Source organism: Paralichthys olivaceus, chromosome 7 (genome assembly GCF_024713975.1).
Source record: "Paralichthys olivaceus isolate ysfri-2021 chromosome 7, ASM2471397v2, whole genome shotgun sequence".
NCBI classification, from domain to species: Eukaryota; Metazoa; Chordata; class Actinopteri; order Pleuronectiformes; family Paralichthyidae; genus Paralichthys; species Paralichthys olivaceus.
This window is the reverse complement of record NC_091099.1, coordinates 2,232,689-2,250,734: the sequence shown is the minus strand read 5'-3', so window position 1 is coordinate 2,250,734 and position 18,046 is coordinate 2,232,689. Positions and strand designations below refer to the sequence as shown.

Genomic DNA, 18,046 nt, shown 5'->3' with positions numbered 1-18,046 from the left:
CCTTTCTGAAGGTCAACGCTGAAGCTGCAAGAATACGACAGCTACTAAACTTTAAATTCCCACAGCTGCACTTTGTCTCTTTTGTATCTACATGAATTGCTGCTGCCGCTGCTGCTGCTGCTATTATTATTCTTCACTGCTCTACATGTGGGTGCTTCGAAAATTCCAACACAGCACAGAAGGCCATATTTATTTATATGTCATTTACAAATAAAGTAAAATTTGAAAACCTTGAATATCAATGCAGTGTTCAATTCTCTCTGGCCCTGAGTGCCGATAAGAGTTCACATGAGCTACTACAATAAAATAAAGTTGCGGGGTTAGATATACGCAGCTCTTTCTTCAAACACAAAACAAGCACATGATCTAATAACACCAATCATTGTATCAGAGTATAAATAAACCGTGTCGCCCCTGAATTGAGACCGATTTTAGTTGACTACACGCTCTTCTTGTGTCTCAATCATTTGTTAGAAACCAGCTACTAGTTCTTACAAACTCTGGAAGCTCCTCACACACACACACACACACAGGATGGATTCATGAAGAGCTGGTGCAACACGGAACTGGTTAAATGCAGAAGTGAGGAGAAGAAGTTTCAGGGTTACAGAACAACTGCAGTGGCCTCAGTCCATTCACTTTTCAATTCACCTTGATCCTCACAGCTTCTGCCCACGGTGGAGTTATTCAGGAAGGCTCCTTCTTTTTTTCCTTCGCCAAGGACTTGTTTGCTCCGGTCTGTTTTTTATTGGTTGGTCGGACTTTCATCGGCAGAATTCCACAAATAATACTGAACAATCGATGAAGGATGGGACACGGGCCAAGAAAGAACCCATTCAATTCTGGTATGGATCTGGAAAAAGGGGGAGGACACACGATTTTCTTTTCCTTCTATAACATTGTGAGATATTTCCACCAATTTCCAAGGAAATAATTCATGTGAATCTCAGGGAACTCTCAGGCTTGGCAGAGGAATGCAGTCTGCTGCCATTCCAGTTTACAAATGTATTCAGACTCATAATTCAAGTTCTTCGTAGAAGCAGCTCTGGCAGCAATTACAGCTGTGAGCCTTCTGGAGTGAGTCTCCACAAGCTTTGCACATCTGGATTCTCCTGGCAGATCCTCTCCATCAGACTGCATGGGTGGTATCTGTGCCATCTTCAGGTCTCTCTGCAGATGTCCTGCAGGGTTCATGTCAAAGCTCTGGCTGGGCCACTCAGAGACAGTCAGAGATTTGTCCCAAAGCTCAGCGGCGTGCTTCAGTACATTGTTGCGGTGAAAGGAGAACCGCCGCTCTAGTCTCAGGTTGCACGCTCTCTGATTTTCTTCAAGGACCCCTCTGTATTTGGCTGAGGTCTTCAGAGAGTTCCTTGGATTTCATGACTGGCTCTTTGTCCTGACGTGCAGTGTGAATTGTGGGACCTCAGATGTAGACGGGAGCGCGTGCCTCTCTAAACTATGACCAATCGATTTAATTTGCCACAGGTGGATTCCAGGGTCCCGCCACATCTCAGGGATAATTAAAGCAAACAGGATGCACCTGATCACAATTTGTGGAGCCACAGTAAAAAGGCTCAGAATACCTGTGGAAATGGAGGATTTCAGCAGTTCAATGGGCAAAAATACAGTTTTATCCATTTAAAATAAAATCTACAGCACGTAGAGCGCACATCTCAACTCCACACCAAATCCATCATGATCATTTGGACATAGTTCTAAAACTTAAGGATAAATGTAAACTGTTGATTCCTTAATGAATCAACATCATCTCAGCTACACATTGATGGTAGTTAGTTACAGGTTTCTAGACATATTTGTTACCATACAGCCGAGTTCCACGCTCATGGAACAAAATTCAAATCCGCTCGATCCAGATTTTGTTTGGATCTGCACCAAATTGCACGTTCACAGACATCAGTCCCCTGAATGTGTCTGATCCATTTATCACATCCTGTTGAAAAGTAAAAGCAAATGAGGTTTATCACAAACACAAGATTCGCCCTGGAGCGAAAACATAACCTCCTCGCCAGAGATGAAAAATAGTTTCTGGGTTTGAATAATTGCTGAAGCTGCTGTACAGTGAGGCCTCAGAGATGTGAGCAGGAGGGGCCCGGGAGCAGATGGACACTGGAGAGATACAACAATCAACCGACGACTGGGCGACTCGACTGCACCGTGAACGCCCCTCCTCCTCTTTCTGTCACCAGGCAGGCCTGGGCCACTCCAGCCAGGACAGCAGGCGTCATGGTGTCAGTGCCAGCCCTCGGGAGGATACACACAGGGCATACAGCCACAGTCCTGCAGCTGCCTTGGACTCTCATGCTCTCCCTCTGTCGCATCTTGTCCTACAGCACTTACTGGCTGCCACCACATGCCAAATACATGTATGTGCTCGAGTGCATTCAATGTGCATGGCACTAAGCCTCTGTATTCTCACACACACACACACACGCCAATGAGGTTGTTGTGAAATGTACCGATGTGTGAGCGCCTCCGTACCAGAGGGACATGGGTTTGTATGTTTACGTCAGCAGGGGGTCCAGTCGGTTTACATGTCGACTGTTATCACACGCTCGTCGGTGCCTCTCACTCGTTCTTCTATTGGATCATTCGACGGCATCTGTTTTAACTGTTTCCAACATGAATGAACACACGTACAAAGTGTTTTCAGATTCAGGGGAGCTTCATTTACCAAAGTAACATCATTCAAGCACGCTTTCGTTATTCAAACCGTCAGAATGGGGCTGGACAAGATGACTTCGAATCCATATCACGATTATTTCAAACTTTTTCTTCGGTTAAGATTAATAAACGTGTATCACAGTGTTGTGATCACTGGCAGTAACAACACAGTAGGAGATGTGTAGTCCTGAACAGCAGCTGAACAATTTCTAGTTCTAACCCGACAACACTGGTCCATTTGTTTGTTTGTCAGCAGAATGACACAAAAACTACTGAGCAGATTTCCATGAAAACTTGGTGGGAGGATGGGAAACGAACCAAGAGAAAACTAATTCAGTTTTGGTGCGGACCCAGTAAAAAACTAAATCTTTTTTGAAAAGCACTGTTTATGGGGGGGACCAACTTGGACCAACGAGCACCAGAGAAAAACTAAAATCCCTTTTCTACTCGTCAACAAACCAACTAACATCTGGTTTTTATCTGCGATGGGAATGGACACAATTGACTTTCACTCCTGGTTCTGCAGCAGACACAGGATTTTATCAGCTCCAACTCCAGGAAACCCTCTTCTCCACATGCAATGGGAATTTTTACCATAATTACCCGTGTTTAAAAACCTGCTAATGTCAGTATAAAAGGAGTCAAACAACAAGCCGGTACCTTCAGACACCAAGAAAAGCACAGAAATAAATGTTCCAGATCCTCTCTCTCTCGTCTCTGTCTAGATTTCCGTGTCTGTGGCAAACACTAACCTAAACATTTTCAAAAAGCAAAACTTTCCCACCAACTAATCGACTGAAGATTATTCGATGTGTCTCCACGTGTACAAGCTTCAAAATCATCAATCAAATTGGCACCAGCAAAATCATCTGGACGCAACTGTCAGCTGTGCTTCACACACACTGGAGTCATCGAGGTCGTCCTACTGTGGGGTCGGGACGGGTGAACCACACGGGGGCCTCATATGGCGGTGGTCATATGAGGATTTGTGTCCCCGGCGACCTCTTTGAAATAACTTGATCAAACCGTCCTCAGTGCATTCTGTGTGCATTCACGCCTCTCTGCAAGGGGTTTGCACTTCTGACACACACACTCACAAACACACACACGCACAGTGTTCGATAAAGAAATGTGTGCAGGGTCAAGTATAAACAGAACAACAAGCAGAAAAAAGGCTGTTCTCTCACGAGCATGTGACAGTTTGCAGACGTTGGACTCTTAAACAGAGGTTTTCTTCTAGTGAATCGTGACTGAACTGCACTAACCTCCCGCCTCAATCCACCGTGAAGCGGAGTGTTGGGTGGTGAATATTATCTGCACCAGCCTCTCACCACTTTATCATTTCATGGCACAAACATTCAAATCATGTCAGGACTCAAACATGTGTCCATACTTGGCTTCTAGTTGTTGTGATTAGTCTCCGCAGCCCAGCGTGGATTATCGGTCTCACCACCAAAATTGCAAGAAACACTGTTGAGACCCAACCGATCTCCTGCGCCTCCATTTCTGATGCGGACTTTGTTCTGTGCCATTACTCGTGATTTCTGTCTGGACGCTGACGCACGACTCCGAGCTCACTCTCGGTTCAGATGATCACGATTTCAATTAATCCATTACTGATTAGTTCATCTCGCACAAAGCCAGGGGAAGAAAAAAAAAATCAACCACCTTTATGAGAGTCCCCGAGTTGGTCTGATTCTTTCTGACCCGATTTCATGTTTAAAACAAAGGCGGATATTCACCGGGCCGCATGAAAAAGCTGCATCGGTGAAAAGACACCAACCAGCAAAGCTTCTTTTATTTTTCCCTCCCTCTGTGCTCACACACACTTGAGGAGGACAGAGAAAGAACGAGGGACTGGCTTTATGAGTGGAGAGGAGGCCGTGTTTCACCGCGTACGCCTCATTATTTCACCATCTCCTCTCACAGGAGCATTACCATTTATGCACACACACAGTAATTTGCCACAGATTGCTCACTGATACAGTGAAGTGCTTATTTCCTTCTGGAAATATGACGGTAAAAGGTTTAGCCAGCAGCTCTCATCCCCGTTTTTCCTATATCCCCTCTCTCCGTTCTTCTTCTTCTTCTTCTTCTTCTTCCACAAGTTTCTGCTGAGTCAGAACGAGCCATTATCCGGCCGTTCCCTGTGGGGTGGGTGGGTTTGGTGTCACACGTACATTGTCTCACACGCACACACACAGAAGAGAAGAAAGACAGGCCTGGCGAGGTTACAGCAATACCAACACCATTTAATAAGTGTGAACTCAGGAGCATTGTGCGGAGACAAGAACCACATGTGCAGAGTGTGTGTCTCTGTGTGTGTGTGTGTGTGTGTGTGTCCTTTTCCACACCTAGTAAAGGAGCATCTATGGCTGCACACTGAACTCCATCAATCCACTCACCACTACAATTACATCCAGTCCATCTAACACAGACTCTGCTGCTCTCCACCGCTGACAACACACACACACACACACAAAAAATGAATTAGCCTCTGAACTGTGTTTTCCAGCTGTGGTCCATTAAGACTCGGACACTGCTTCATTAAGACGGATGTATGTCAGGAGACAGGGAACGTGGTGGACGTGCATCCCGTCAGAACACGCCCGTGTGTGACAGGTTATCTGAGTATATACCTGGTTTTAATCCTCGACGTCTGAGCACTTCCTGTTCACCTTCCTCCAAAAATGAATCCGTAAAGCTGCTGTGAGACATTTCAGCACTGAACTCCGGATAATCTCCTGACATTCTCCAGAAGGACGGTACGCAAGAACGCCAATGTCCGAGTAAGAACTCCAGAGATATGTCCAATAGGGACGTGGATTCAAGCCGATGCGAGGACACACAGCAGGAGATCCTACAGAGGATTCACCGCTTGGGTTTCTAACGCGCGACAGATGCAAAACAAAAGAATACAAATATCTAGAATATCTGGAAGAGACGGACAAAGATGTCAAGAGAGCCTTTGGTGCTCAGGACCGGCTGCTGCCGTCACCGTGATAACTAATGGAATTAACGCAGGCTGCACAATCACCTGAACGCTCCAGAGACTTCGGTGTTGTTGTGAACATGTGATCGGAGAATCTCCTGCTGCGTTGTTCATCAAAGAGTCTGGACATCAGATCAGGAGCTTCAACCACACAGTTTATTATGTTCATTATTTCTTCTTTCAGTTTTTAAATTTATAGTAAACCTGAGGAAAATGTTGAGGAGTTTTCTCACTGCTAATAAAAATACTTTGACTGAGGGAAGAGACGTTATTATTTCATCTCAGTAACAAATATCATCTCAACCAAACAGGCAAAGTTAAAGCTGTTAAATGTTTCATCCAGTCGACAATTCTTTGGTTTCTTCTGAGCCGTCATTGAGGCTATTTCTGAAGAACGCATCACGCTCCACACCGAGTCGAGAAATGTTTTTAGAGAACAAACAACAGTGAGGAATCAGTGTCCGAGCAGCTGAGGACAAAAACATCTTCCCACACTGAGAGGATCAGAGTCAGCTGATGTCCTGCTCTCACTGTTCCGAGGAAAACCAGGATAATAAGCAGGAAGTAGTAGATATCCACACTTCCCGCTCACTTCCTGCTGCGATCAGGAACATTGTTGTTCCACCTTCGAGTCGACGGTGGAGGGAGTAACAAGCAAAGCCGGGACAGTGGTGGTTCTTCTACAGCAAAATAGCGTAATCTCAGTTTGAGAAGATATAAAAAACACATCTGAGATTTTAGAAGTTCTTCTCCCATCCAAACACGCACACTAGCGTTTTGAGACTGATACCAATACTGAGCATGACATTCTTTTATTTTTTACAAAACTCTGGATCATGTCCGAGTTTGAACACTGCCGGAGATTATCCGGATGATTCAATGCGAGTTAGCATGTTGATGAGACGGACGCAAGACTGAAAATGAACTTAACGAGACGACGTATGAGAATTTCTGGTGATGATGATGATGATGATGATGAGTTTACACGTTGTGTCCTCACCTTTCTGTCTTGTTGTGAATGTGTCCTAGCGGAGAATCTCCTGCTGCGTTCTTCACGTGTGACAGAAATAACCTCCACCAAAACCTCCGGAGGACGTCGGAGGGCGACTCGGACGTTTGCGTCCTCAGTCAGATATAAATACGTTTTTAATGATGTGTTTTGTGATGTTATTTGCGTCTGTGTGGACGTCAGAGCGAGATATGGGCGGACAGACGAGGAGCCCAGGCCGTCAGACGAGCCGGTACAGGCTCCGCCGGCCTCCTGCAGCATCACCCCCCCCACACACACACACACACACACACAACACCGGCTCTACTCCACCCCACCCAAGAGGAGGCCTATTGTTCCCCCAGCACCTAAACAAAGCCGACCCCACCCGCACCACCACTTCACCCCCAAAACCCCACCCTCCTTCTCCCCCACCTACACCCTGACTGCCCCCTGCCCTCCCGAACACACCCGCTCACCCCCCCCACACACACACACACTCTGTCGCTCTAACAAACCAGCTCCTAAATTTCATTACATGCAGCTCTCGCTCGTTTACACTTTGTATGTTAAACTCCTGACACACGTGGCAAATCACCCGGAACAGTTTCAAGGAATAGAGCTGGAAGAGTCCGAGAAATATCCAAAAACAGGATTTCAAACTGGCCGGGACACTGGTTTCAAAATGAAAATTAAAAAGGGAAAAAAAAAAAAAGAAAATATTCTTAATAATGTGAACAACAAAACCTCCCGTCTGAGCGAGATCACCTGTTGATTCAACCAAACTCTCAACTGACAATTCATCCACCAAACTCTTTGTTTTGAATTATAACAATTAGCAAAGTGTGTCGACATCTGGACGCCACAAGACATCACTTCACGCCGGGGGAAGATTACTCCACCTAATCCCACGTCAGTAAAAATCTGTGTGCCGGATTCTGGCCTCCTGTCTCGAAATGAGACGACAGATGAAAAGAGGGAGAGAAAAAAAAAAAAAGGGAGGAAGGGCAGCGAGCAGCCGGCCGCCTCCAAACTGCACCATATTGTGACAGCATTGGTGGAGTACATGAACAAACACGCGCACGTACACAGCGGTTGTGACTAAAGCACACAGAGGCCATATGGTGCGTCCTCATCCACCGACGCCTGTTGCTGCCGCAACAATGGGCCTGCCTGGCCTGGACAGCAAGAGGCAAAGACACACACACACACACACACACACACACGCACACACACACCAAATGGTCGTTAGTCAGCCAGTCTGCGTTGCTTAGGCCAGAACAAACGCCTGGATTTGCATTCTGCACCTCCTTTCGTCTCCTCCTCCTCTTTCTCCCTCTCTCACACACACACACACACACACACTTCCTCGGTCTCTACAGGTGCACAAAACACTCAAAACAGATGTCAACGGACTGGAGAGGGAGAGACATGGGGGGGGGGGGGGGGGGGGTGGAAGAGAGGAGGAAAGTGGAGGAGCGATGGGAGGGGGTGTGTGGTGGTGGTGGTGGGGGGGGGGCCTGTTTGCCGAGGGTGACTGACAAAGCTTTGTACACTCACCAGCCTAGACACAGCAAAAGACAATGACACACACACACACACACACCTCTGTTACACTATCACACACTTGGCTTAATTCGCTCCAAAATCACAGTCGACACGTTCTCAGTAGGTTTTAACTTTAACAACTCGTTAGCATCGCGTCTTTGAATCTATATATTTTCTCCGTGGATGTGGAGTTGTTGCCGTAGCTGAACCACAACTTCTTCTACAAAACACACAGGCACCTTGATAGAGTCCGAAATGTGATGCAACTCTGCTGTATTCTGCGTTTCCTCGCATACTTTTTACATGTTGTATAGAAACTGGTTATTGATCCATCAACAAAAAACTTTAAAATGCTGCAGTCAATCAAAGATACCTGAGGGACTTTAATGAGAATATTTCACTGTTTTATAACATCTTATCAATAAAAACTGAAAAATCATTGATTAAATCGAGAAGATAATTAAAATCGAGTCATAAAAACATCTGTGAGCAGCAGTTTTAACGCGTTCAAATGATCATTAACTCCTCGTGATTATAATTATTTAACTGGGATCATTCATCTCTATTTAACAGTTGAATCAAACCACATCAACTCCATCAAAAGTCTTTGAATTTAAAACCCTCTCATCTCTAACGTACCCCTCCCCGCTTCTGTCATCTACTATTTTTATTTCTAAGGCTGTAATTTTCTCTCCCAATTATTACATTGTGGTTTGGCCTGCATTACGATGCATCTCTTGTTTTAAAGGGACGACAGCCGCTGCCCCTTTAATCGCCTCTCAAAGGGAAATAAGACACACCACAACTATAAGCCCCATATTTGGGATATTATGGGACGGTGAAGGGGAAGTTCTCAGGAAACACAGAAACTTAAATTGTGATGTAAAATAAAAGGTCACGCCTTAAGAAGATAAAAAACGACTCAGTAAATTAATCACAGAAAAAATGATGAGCTGTAATCTCTTAATTAATATTATCAATCACCGGAAACCTACATACATATTCATGTATATGTGCGATGAGTCTTTAAAAGGAGATACAATTATTATTAGTAATTTGAACCGACGCGATAAGTTAATTACAGAAAACTCAATCATTTTTCTTTTCTTTTTTTTTCCTGTAGGAACAGAAACGTATGGACATGTGATGAGGAAAGGAGATAAAGAGATAATTAGAATCAAAGCATTAATTCAATTATAGAAATGTCTCCATTTCTGAGGAGCGATCTGTCATTTTCACGACTCAGTCGCGACGTGAGAGTGATGAACTGAGTCTCCAGAAGAAGATTGAAACGATCGTTTTGTTTGGAATCACAGTAAAAACTCTCGTGATATTCTGGCCTGGATGAAGGTGGAGCAGTGGATGCAGCAGCTGCCTGTGTGATGGCAGAGAATGTGCAGTGTCCGCTGGGTAAACACTTGCTGTGTGCATGTTATCAGCCTCTGGCCTGCTCCTGTGACTGGGGCCTGTGCAGGAAGAGAGGAAAAAACCCCGCCGATGCAACAAGTCCCCCATTCACTCCCAGCTTTGTTAACCTCCCTCTCTCTCTCTCTCTCTCTCCCTCTCTCGTTCTCTGCAGCCCACTTGTTTTCATCCACCTCTTTTTCCCCCCTCTTCGCTTTACATTACGCAGGAAACTCTGGGTGAATTCGCGCGTGTGTCTGTGCGTAATAACGAGAGGAAGAAGTGACAGAACACGAGCTTTGTGTGTTTTTTGGTGTCGGGAGGAGAAACAGGGGGAAACTGTGGAGCCTGGATCCTGAGCTGCCAACATTCATCAGCGTGTTCGACTTGTTTCACGTCAACAGGAGGAAACCGAGTGACGCCATGTCGCCGATATTTGTTTCGATTTGACCACTTCACGGTTTAAAGAACAAGCGAAGCGTCCGGGGGCTTCCAGCTCCGTACGCAGGAGGAGGAAGGGGGGGGGGGGGACTCCTCCTTGGGAACTTACCTCGATTCGTGCGCCTCTTTTCTGGATTAATTCCCACACTTTCCCACGGATCGAAGCCGCTCACCGCAGAGGGAAGCCCGCCGCCAACTCCGCTTTCCGCTCGGCGTCGGTTCCGCTGAAGGCTCGGGCGCGCTGAGTGCGTAAAATGCGCAGCGTCTCTCCAAGGATGCGAAATATGCGCGGAATGGGAGCAGGAATGAAATGAACGCGGTGGACTGAGTTGAACGGGGCGGGGTGAGAGGCGCTGGCGTCACCCTGGATGGATGAGTGAGGGATGGGAGGATGGGTGGAGAGAGAGAGAGGGAGGAAAAAAGAAAGAGAAAGAGAGCGGGGAGGGGGGGGGGGGGGGAGGGGCTGGACTGTAGGGGCTGCGTTTAACAACAAAAGAAAAGAGTGGACTCTATTCACAGGGGGAGAGAAAGGCTGGAGATAAACCAGTCTGCTGTGTGGAGGAGCAGCTGGCTCCACATCAAATAAACTTCACCCTCACCCAGATCTCAAGTTTTAAAGACGCTGCGTCAGATCAAACACGAGATATTAAGAACATGTAAAAGATCACAGCCAAAGTTGTTTATTTAATAAAGTTATTTTAAAAACATTTGAGCAAATTTCAGGAAAGAAAAAAATGTTTTGAATTTATTTATGCTCATTTATGTAGCGCTCTGCTAAAGGCAGACACCGGTAAATAAAGATGGACGACACCTTCTCCACTTCCGCTCCAAAAAACTGAAGCCAAGATATCCTCGATTTGAACGCTGCCATCGACGGCCTCCTGGACCCGCTGATTAACAGGCTGGGCCAATCGTGAGTCAGTTTCAGCTGTCAATCACAACGTCTCGCCGAGATGTGATGTTTGTTTTTTTTGTTCGGTCCATGTCCTGTCAAAAAACATGGAGGAGGCTGCATTTGTGGGCTATTTGGTTGTGTCTCAGTCCGAAGGTAAAGATTAAGATCAAGGCTAACGTGTTAATGCTAACGTACAGCAGCAGAATGTTTTCCAGCATTGACTTTAGTTCGGCCTATAAACAGTATATCACTAAAAGTATGAGCAGTATTAATGATGTCTCAAAGTATATTATCTGATCTAATTAATGATATAATCATGTAGCTATCACGATATTTAACAGCTGATTATATATTTATTTATGATTCATTTCAACTTCTGGCTAAGAGAGATGAAAATTAGCTTTTAAATTTACCTCTGGCTCATTTACAGTATTTAAATAAAATTAAATGTTAATACTAAAACTTCTTCTAAATGTTTGTCGGAGAACTATCGCATCTTAAATCTTATCTGAGATTCAACCTGTCGTGACTTTCAATGAACGAGCTGTGAGATTAAACTCATTTTGCTCCGGCCCCCCCACCTGGAGGGCCCCCGAAGGCCCCCCAGGGTAGTTGGGGGACCCCATTTTGGAGCAGCCACTGCCCTAACCCAAAAAAAAAATCTTTGTGTCTCCCTCCCTCAGATCTCCCGCAGCCTGCGCCTCCTCATAAAGGAGTTGTTGTTTACTGCTAACCTCTCTCCCATCTCAGGTTTCATCCCCTCAGGCGCTGCTGGACTGACATCTCTCTAGAGGGAGGGGCTGTGACACAAAACAAACACAGATATGCTCAGGTCACAGCCGGGAACACCTCCTGCAACCCGACACCGCGGCCGGCCCAGCCAGCAGGCCGGCATTCCACACGGCAGCGTGTCTGTGTTTTGTATGTTTGTAAAATTCTTCGTGATGCACACAATCACAGCTGAGTCACGCGTGATCGCTGCGCGGATGACGTTCCTCACGCGTCTTTCACGAGGGCATGTGTGTCTCGGTCTCAGACGCAGAGTCGTGCAAACACAGAGCCGGCAGTAAAACATCCAGCTGACCTTCAGGTCAAGAGTCTGACCTGAAATCTGACCTCACCTGGTTTCTTCTGCTCGGTTAACGCTGTCTGTGCCTGGGAGCCCGGAGCCCAACGCTCGGATCTGGAAAATGCAGTTGGACGTTTTTTTAAATTTAGAACCGGGTCAAAGATTTATGTTTGTTTAATGGTGGCTTGTTAGACATAAATAGATCAAATCACTGTTCGGATGTTTTCTCCACTGTCACTCCCCGACAAACGCTTTCATGTGTTAAAAATAATTTTCCAGAGAAGCTCATTTGTCCAACGAGCTCCACTTTGGGCAACACTGCGTCGACGTGAACCCTGTAATCTGTGCAGCTATCTGTGTATAATTGAACATGTTTGGTCTCCGCTGTGCCTGAAATGAGAGAGAGGAGCGAGGTGGGGAAAATAAAGACGGAGTTCGTCAGCGTTCACAGGTGCAAGATGTCAGCGAGAGCCGTCGTGTGGTCGAGGAGAAATCTAAACAATCAGGGCGTGGACGACGGCATGGGGTTTCACTTGATTCAGAAAAGCTGAAGGTGACGTCACCGAGCAAATCAGAGAGATTCAAAATCCTCTCACACGTGCTCGTGGAATATTTTTCAAATGTTACAGACGAACATGTTTGAAAAAGTCAAAGTCAGTTTTTCAATCTTGAGAGAGAGAGAGAGAGAGAGAGAGATGGATAGATCATCAAATCATCTGGATTGCCCCCTGGTGGCTGGCTGCAGAATAGGTCATAAACCCTGCCTACTCCATGTAAGTGGACGGGACATTGACCAAACTAAAAAGTCAAAGTACAGGTTTTATATAACGATAGTTTTGTTCACGTGTTCATTTTTCTGATACGTTTGGTTTTTAATTAGTTAATTGACTCAGCACCACGATCACCACCGAACAGACTCCGCCTCCGAATGAGGTCAAAATCACAAGATGCAGTAAATTATCTGAGATATTTGAGATTCATGTTTGTACAACAGGAGGAGGCGGAGATAGATTCACATTTAGAAACTATAGAAGCCACGAGGGGACTCAACCTCCACTGGTCATTGGAGAGAATATCAGTTTCAGGCGCTTCCTCGTTTGGTTTGATTTATTTGACTTTAAGTTTGAATGATCACAATCACAAGAGGAAGGAGAAGACGGTCGAAGTGTCACAAACAAAAACAGACACATTTTAAATGAACTAAACTTTGGCCTTGACGCTTCTGCAACAAACCCAAAGTGAGTGGATGTGAAACAGAGAGCGAGTTATACTTGAGCAGATAAATTAATCAAACTTCCAGCTGATGGAATTTATTCTTCTCGCTGAGCCGGGAACATGAAGAAGGAAAAAAAAAAAAAAAAAAAAAAAAACCCCGGCACATCAGCTTTCAGTGGTTCTGTTGCATTTTATTCTGGCACTTTACCGAAAACCTTGAGCTCGATGATTGTTGCTCACCTCCGCAAATTAATAACCACGTTCAGTTTGTGTAGATTTCGATGTGACCTTCGGTAAAGTGTGTGTGCACGTGTGTGAATATGTTTTGTGTGAACCTCCTCATGCAGAGTCCAGGGTGAGACTCCTGAGGCTTTTCAAGAGAAAGAAAATGCTTTTGATTTTCAGTGTATCTGCAGCACGTGAATGTCTAAAAAGCATTAATTAATTAATTAGATTTTGTTTATTTACAGATTCTTTTATGTGATTATTTCATCAGTTGCAGTTCTGACCGGATCCTGTTTCCTCAGAATATGGATTTAAATGTATTTTACCATCTTGACTCCCTAATCACATTACTTGTCTTTATTCATGTTTTATCCTGGGGAAGGTTCGGACTCGAGTTGATGTGTTGAGATGCAAACAACAAGGAAGAATCAGTCTAATCACACCAGTGGTAAAGTGATATAATGAAGACCTTTGAATTGATGAGCTGGTCCTGCTGATTGCCTCCTCCAGCCTCCTTCAGTTTGCGTACCGAGTACACACCGCATACACAAGATACTGCAATCCTGCGAGTTATACTCAACAGGAAACTGTGAAAATCTGGTTAATGGCTTATTATGGGTTCTAAACGTGGGATACATGTAAACATCGGAGCAACAATGGGATTTATCAAACAAACTAGTTCCCTGTATTTGTTTTTACTTTCTAATAACTATTTGTAATTTGTACAAAAACCACATAGCTTTCTATATATATGTGTGTCATGTATTTATATTTTCATTTATATATTTTTAGCAATTAGTGGTAAGTATTTGGAAAATGTATTTAAATACAATTCTACTCTTATCACCCCCTCTGTGCTTTTATTGCACAAGCCACATTCACTCACACGCACACAAGCCAAAGTGTTTCGGCCGCCCCCTGGTGGCTGGTGCAGTATAGGTCATGAACCCTGCCTCCTCCATGTTAGCAGATGGGACATGGTCTAAACTAAAAAGCCAAAGTTCAAATACATGTTCCTCAAAGATGTGTCCTGTCAGTTCTAACACACTGATGTACTGTATGTTGTGTTGTGATGATGTGTGCGTCTCTTATGACTTTGGTTTTAATTTGTTTGTTAAAACGGCCGAGCTTATTTTTATTGGCGTGTTTATCGGCGGGACCTCGATGCCGCGGCTTCATATCATGATCACCACTGCAGAGAAAATGTTGAAAGGAAAAGATGGCGGCACCCGGATCTGAAATATTTTGGCTTCATTTCTGGACGGTGGGAAAGTGGAGACGCAAAAAATAATGATCGAGACACGAAAAAAAGCTGAAACTGCGATAAACAATCTGATGTTGTGAAAGGGTGTGAAATGTCGTGATTGACAGCTGAGTCTGACTCACGATTGGTTGAGTCCCTGCGGCTCCATCCCCCGATGTCAAAGATGGCAGCATTCGCTCCGGGATATTTTGATTTAACTTCTAGATAGAGGGAGGAAGTAGAGAATTTTCTATAAGCAAATTATGATTTATATAATAATAATAATATATATAATAAGAGTATTTTCAGTTCCGGCGGTGAACAAGGTTACGTTGCGCACTGTTCTGAAGACATCGTATAAACATCCATTTGTTGTGTTTCCTCCGACTTAACCTTGTGGAAACGAGGCTCCACAATAAGTTCACATTGAAACCTCCATTATGTTTCCTGCAATAAAAAGCAGCAGCCGGTGGAACGCAGAGCTTCAGGTAGCCTCCTCTCCTTTTGTGTTTTTTAAATGTTCCCTTTTGTGGAGAGAGGAGAGCGGCTCGGCCTCCCTTTGAATTTGTTGACATTTATTTGACACGTGGATGAAGAGAGCCACGCAGACATGAAAGACAGCGCTCACAGGGCCGAGGTTCGGGGGCCCGGCGTCCGTGAGCAGCATTGATGCGGCTGCTCGGAGAGAGAATGAAGGACTCAGATGTCACGAGCATCTTTACTCCTCTGCTGCTTTTAGAGTTTCGCTCTCCTGAGATGTATGAATGGCGACTGTGGTCCACGCTGACCAGGAGACACTGAGCTGTGCAAACACACGACAACTGCAAAGCTGCTTTCAGAGCGGCAGTGAACTCATCTCCCTGAACTATTCCTGAGGCTGGGGCTGCATGTGAGAACACAGACGTCCATGATGCTTCCAACATGTGGAGGTCGTGAATACAAATATCTTAAAATTAAAAAAATAAAGGAGTTACACACGTAGACAAGAGATTCGAGAGCTTTCGGTGAAGCGGGCCGATGCTGGTGTCGACGTGCTGTAAACAAAAACACATCATTTTTCGTAGAATTGACTTTAAATCAGGTGAGAACGTTTTGAATACGAGCGTGAATGGTTGTTTGTCTGTTTGTGATTCGCTGCCACATGCAGGCGACCTGTCCACGATGTCCCCCTCCTCTCAATGTCAGCTGGGACTTGCTCTCGCTCCCCCCATGACCCTCACAGGATAAGTAGTACAGATAATGGATGATTCACTGTGATTCACCATTCGGTGTGTATAAATACTTTACAGTACATGTATTATTATATACTATTATCAGCTGTTGTGTATCCTGCTCACACGGTTTGTTTACACAGATCATGGTTTCAGTGACCGTGCTTTTAAAGATGCGATGTGACCTCCACGTGTCACGGTCCTCTTCACAACATGTGACCTAGTTCACACTACAAATATGAATTCATCATTTAAAGTAGGAGGCTTTTGTTCCAGCTGTTATCAGGATGTCCACATGTGCAGACAGCGAGAGCACTTCAAACTACAGTGTGACGGAGAACCCGTACTCACGTGAACACATAATGGGATGTAGAGTCTCATCTGCGTTTTCGCTCTGAGCGATATTTGGTTTCTGCTGTGAAATCCATCCTGACCACTGGAGCTTCACGGGAAAAACAGGAAAAGGCGACATGTCAGCGCACAAACACACGACATCGATTACACTTCTGACTGATGAAGCAATCCTCCACTACTTTGCAACATTACCTAACGACCAGGCCTTCTCTCCGATGCCACATAATATAATAAAGTGATACTTTATTGATCCTTGCAAGAAAAACGCTCTTTTACTTGCACATTTATATTTTCTCATTTGGCAGAAGCTTTTATCCAAACAGCCGGTGGACGACGCCGGAGACCTTGAAGTTAAAATAAAGTGCAGAAGATGTTCAATGAGAAAGAGAGAGAGAGAGAGAGAGAGAGAGAGAGAGAGATTAGGGTGAGGAGGAGATCAGGTGGAGAGGGAGAGCTGGGTAAAGTGCTGGTTAGACCTGTTGGTGCGTTCGAGGTGTGAGCAGAAGAGAGGAGTCTTCAAGAGGTCGTTGAAGATGGAGGGACGTGTCACGTGACAGCGTTCGGCTCGTCGTCAGGGACGTGTCGACTGGGAAAGGGCTTCAGGTTTTTTTCCTCTCCAGGATGATTCGTCGTCTCCTAAAGGATAAAAACTGAACAGGTTGATTAAATCAATGAATCGAACACAAATGTCGAGCAACGGCCGTGATGACGAGCTCCGCTTTCTGTAAACATCACCTTACACCTCCTACATGCTTTTCTTGCCATTCACCCATTCACACGACCTTCTGGTCGGAGGACGACCGCTCTACCCCTCAGCCACAGCCTCGTGTAAACCCAGGGGTTAGTCGATATCGTCCTCGTTGGAGGATGCGCTGTCAAAATTATGAAAAGTGATTGTGATTTCTCAAATTCCCGTCCGTGGAGCGGCACTCATCCATTTCTCCGTTGCTGTGGCGTCTTCAATCAGAGGAATGCGGCCCTGTGTCCCCGTGTGACCCCTTCACAGAGCGTCAGTGTAACAATAATGCAATAACAATAACGTAACTAGGTAATAACGACAGCAGCCGGATTGTTCCCCGGGCGAAGGAGCCGAGAGGAAATGATCATAACCTGGTTTGAGATCCCTCGGGATCTGCTGCAGGGCTTTCTACAGCTGTGAGGACTGCACCCACTCACACAATGCATTGTCTAACTGTACAACACACACACACACACACACACACGTATATGGTGAGTCAGTCTCAGCTGTCAATCATGATGTTTCACCTTTTATGTTATATAATCAAATAACCAATTAAAACCAAATCTCTGGGAAACGAACACTTACATACATCAGTGTAATTACAACTATCTACAATGAAGCTTCTTTTAAAACATTTCACTTCTCAGTTTTTTGGTCCATGATCCATATGACAAGGCGGAACAGGCAGGATTTATGACCAGTACTGCAGACAGCCACCAGGGGGCTTAGTTTTCCTCTTTGGGAGCTGTCACGTTGTCCGTGTTTTTTTTACGCAGGAGCAGTGAGAAACCGACGGCTCGGACTCGTGACTGTGCGTTAACTGTGCGAAATGCTTGTACATTCATCCGACTTCTCCAGTAACTCCTCGCTCCCCCGTTCACAACTGAACGATAAGAACGCACGAGTCGACAAAGCTGAAATTCATTCGACTCTAAAAAATGAGTTGTACGTCTCCGAGATCTGGATAAAAAGTTGAATCGAACATGAATGATCGAAGTGAATCGTTGGGGATTTACCTCAAACCACTGACCAGAAGA

General features: G+C 45.2%; 1 protein-coding gene across 1 annotated transcript in view; it reads right to left on the bottom strand.

Annotated features, from left to right (window-relative positions):
* The window catches only part of tead1a (TEA domain family member 1a), a 28,501-nt gene extending 18,101 nt beyond the window's left edge, over positions 1–10,400 (bottom strand). Inside the window, exon 1 of the mRNA XM_069528440.1 lies at positions 10,165–10,400. The gene's annotated coding sequence lies outside the window, so the exon portion shown is untranslated. The remainder of the gene's footprint in view (positions 1–10,164) is intronic.
* Positions 10,401–18,046: the final 7,646 nt, after the last annotated feature.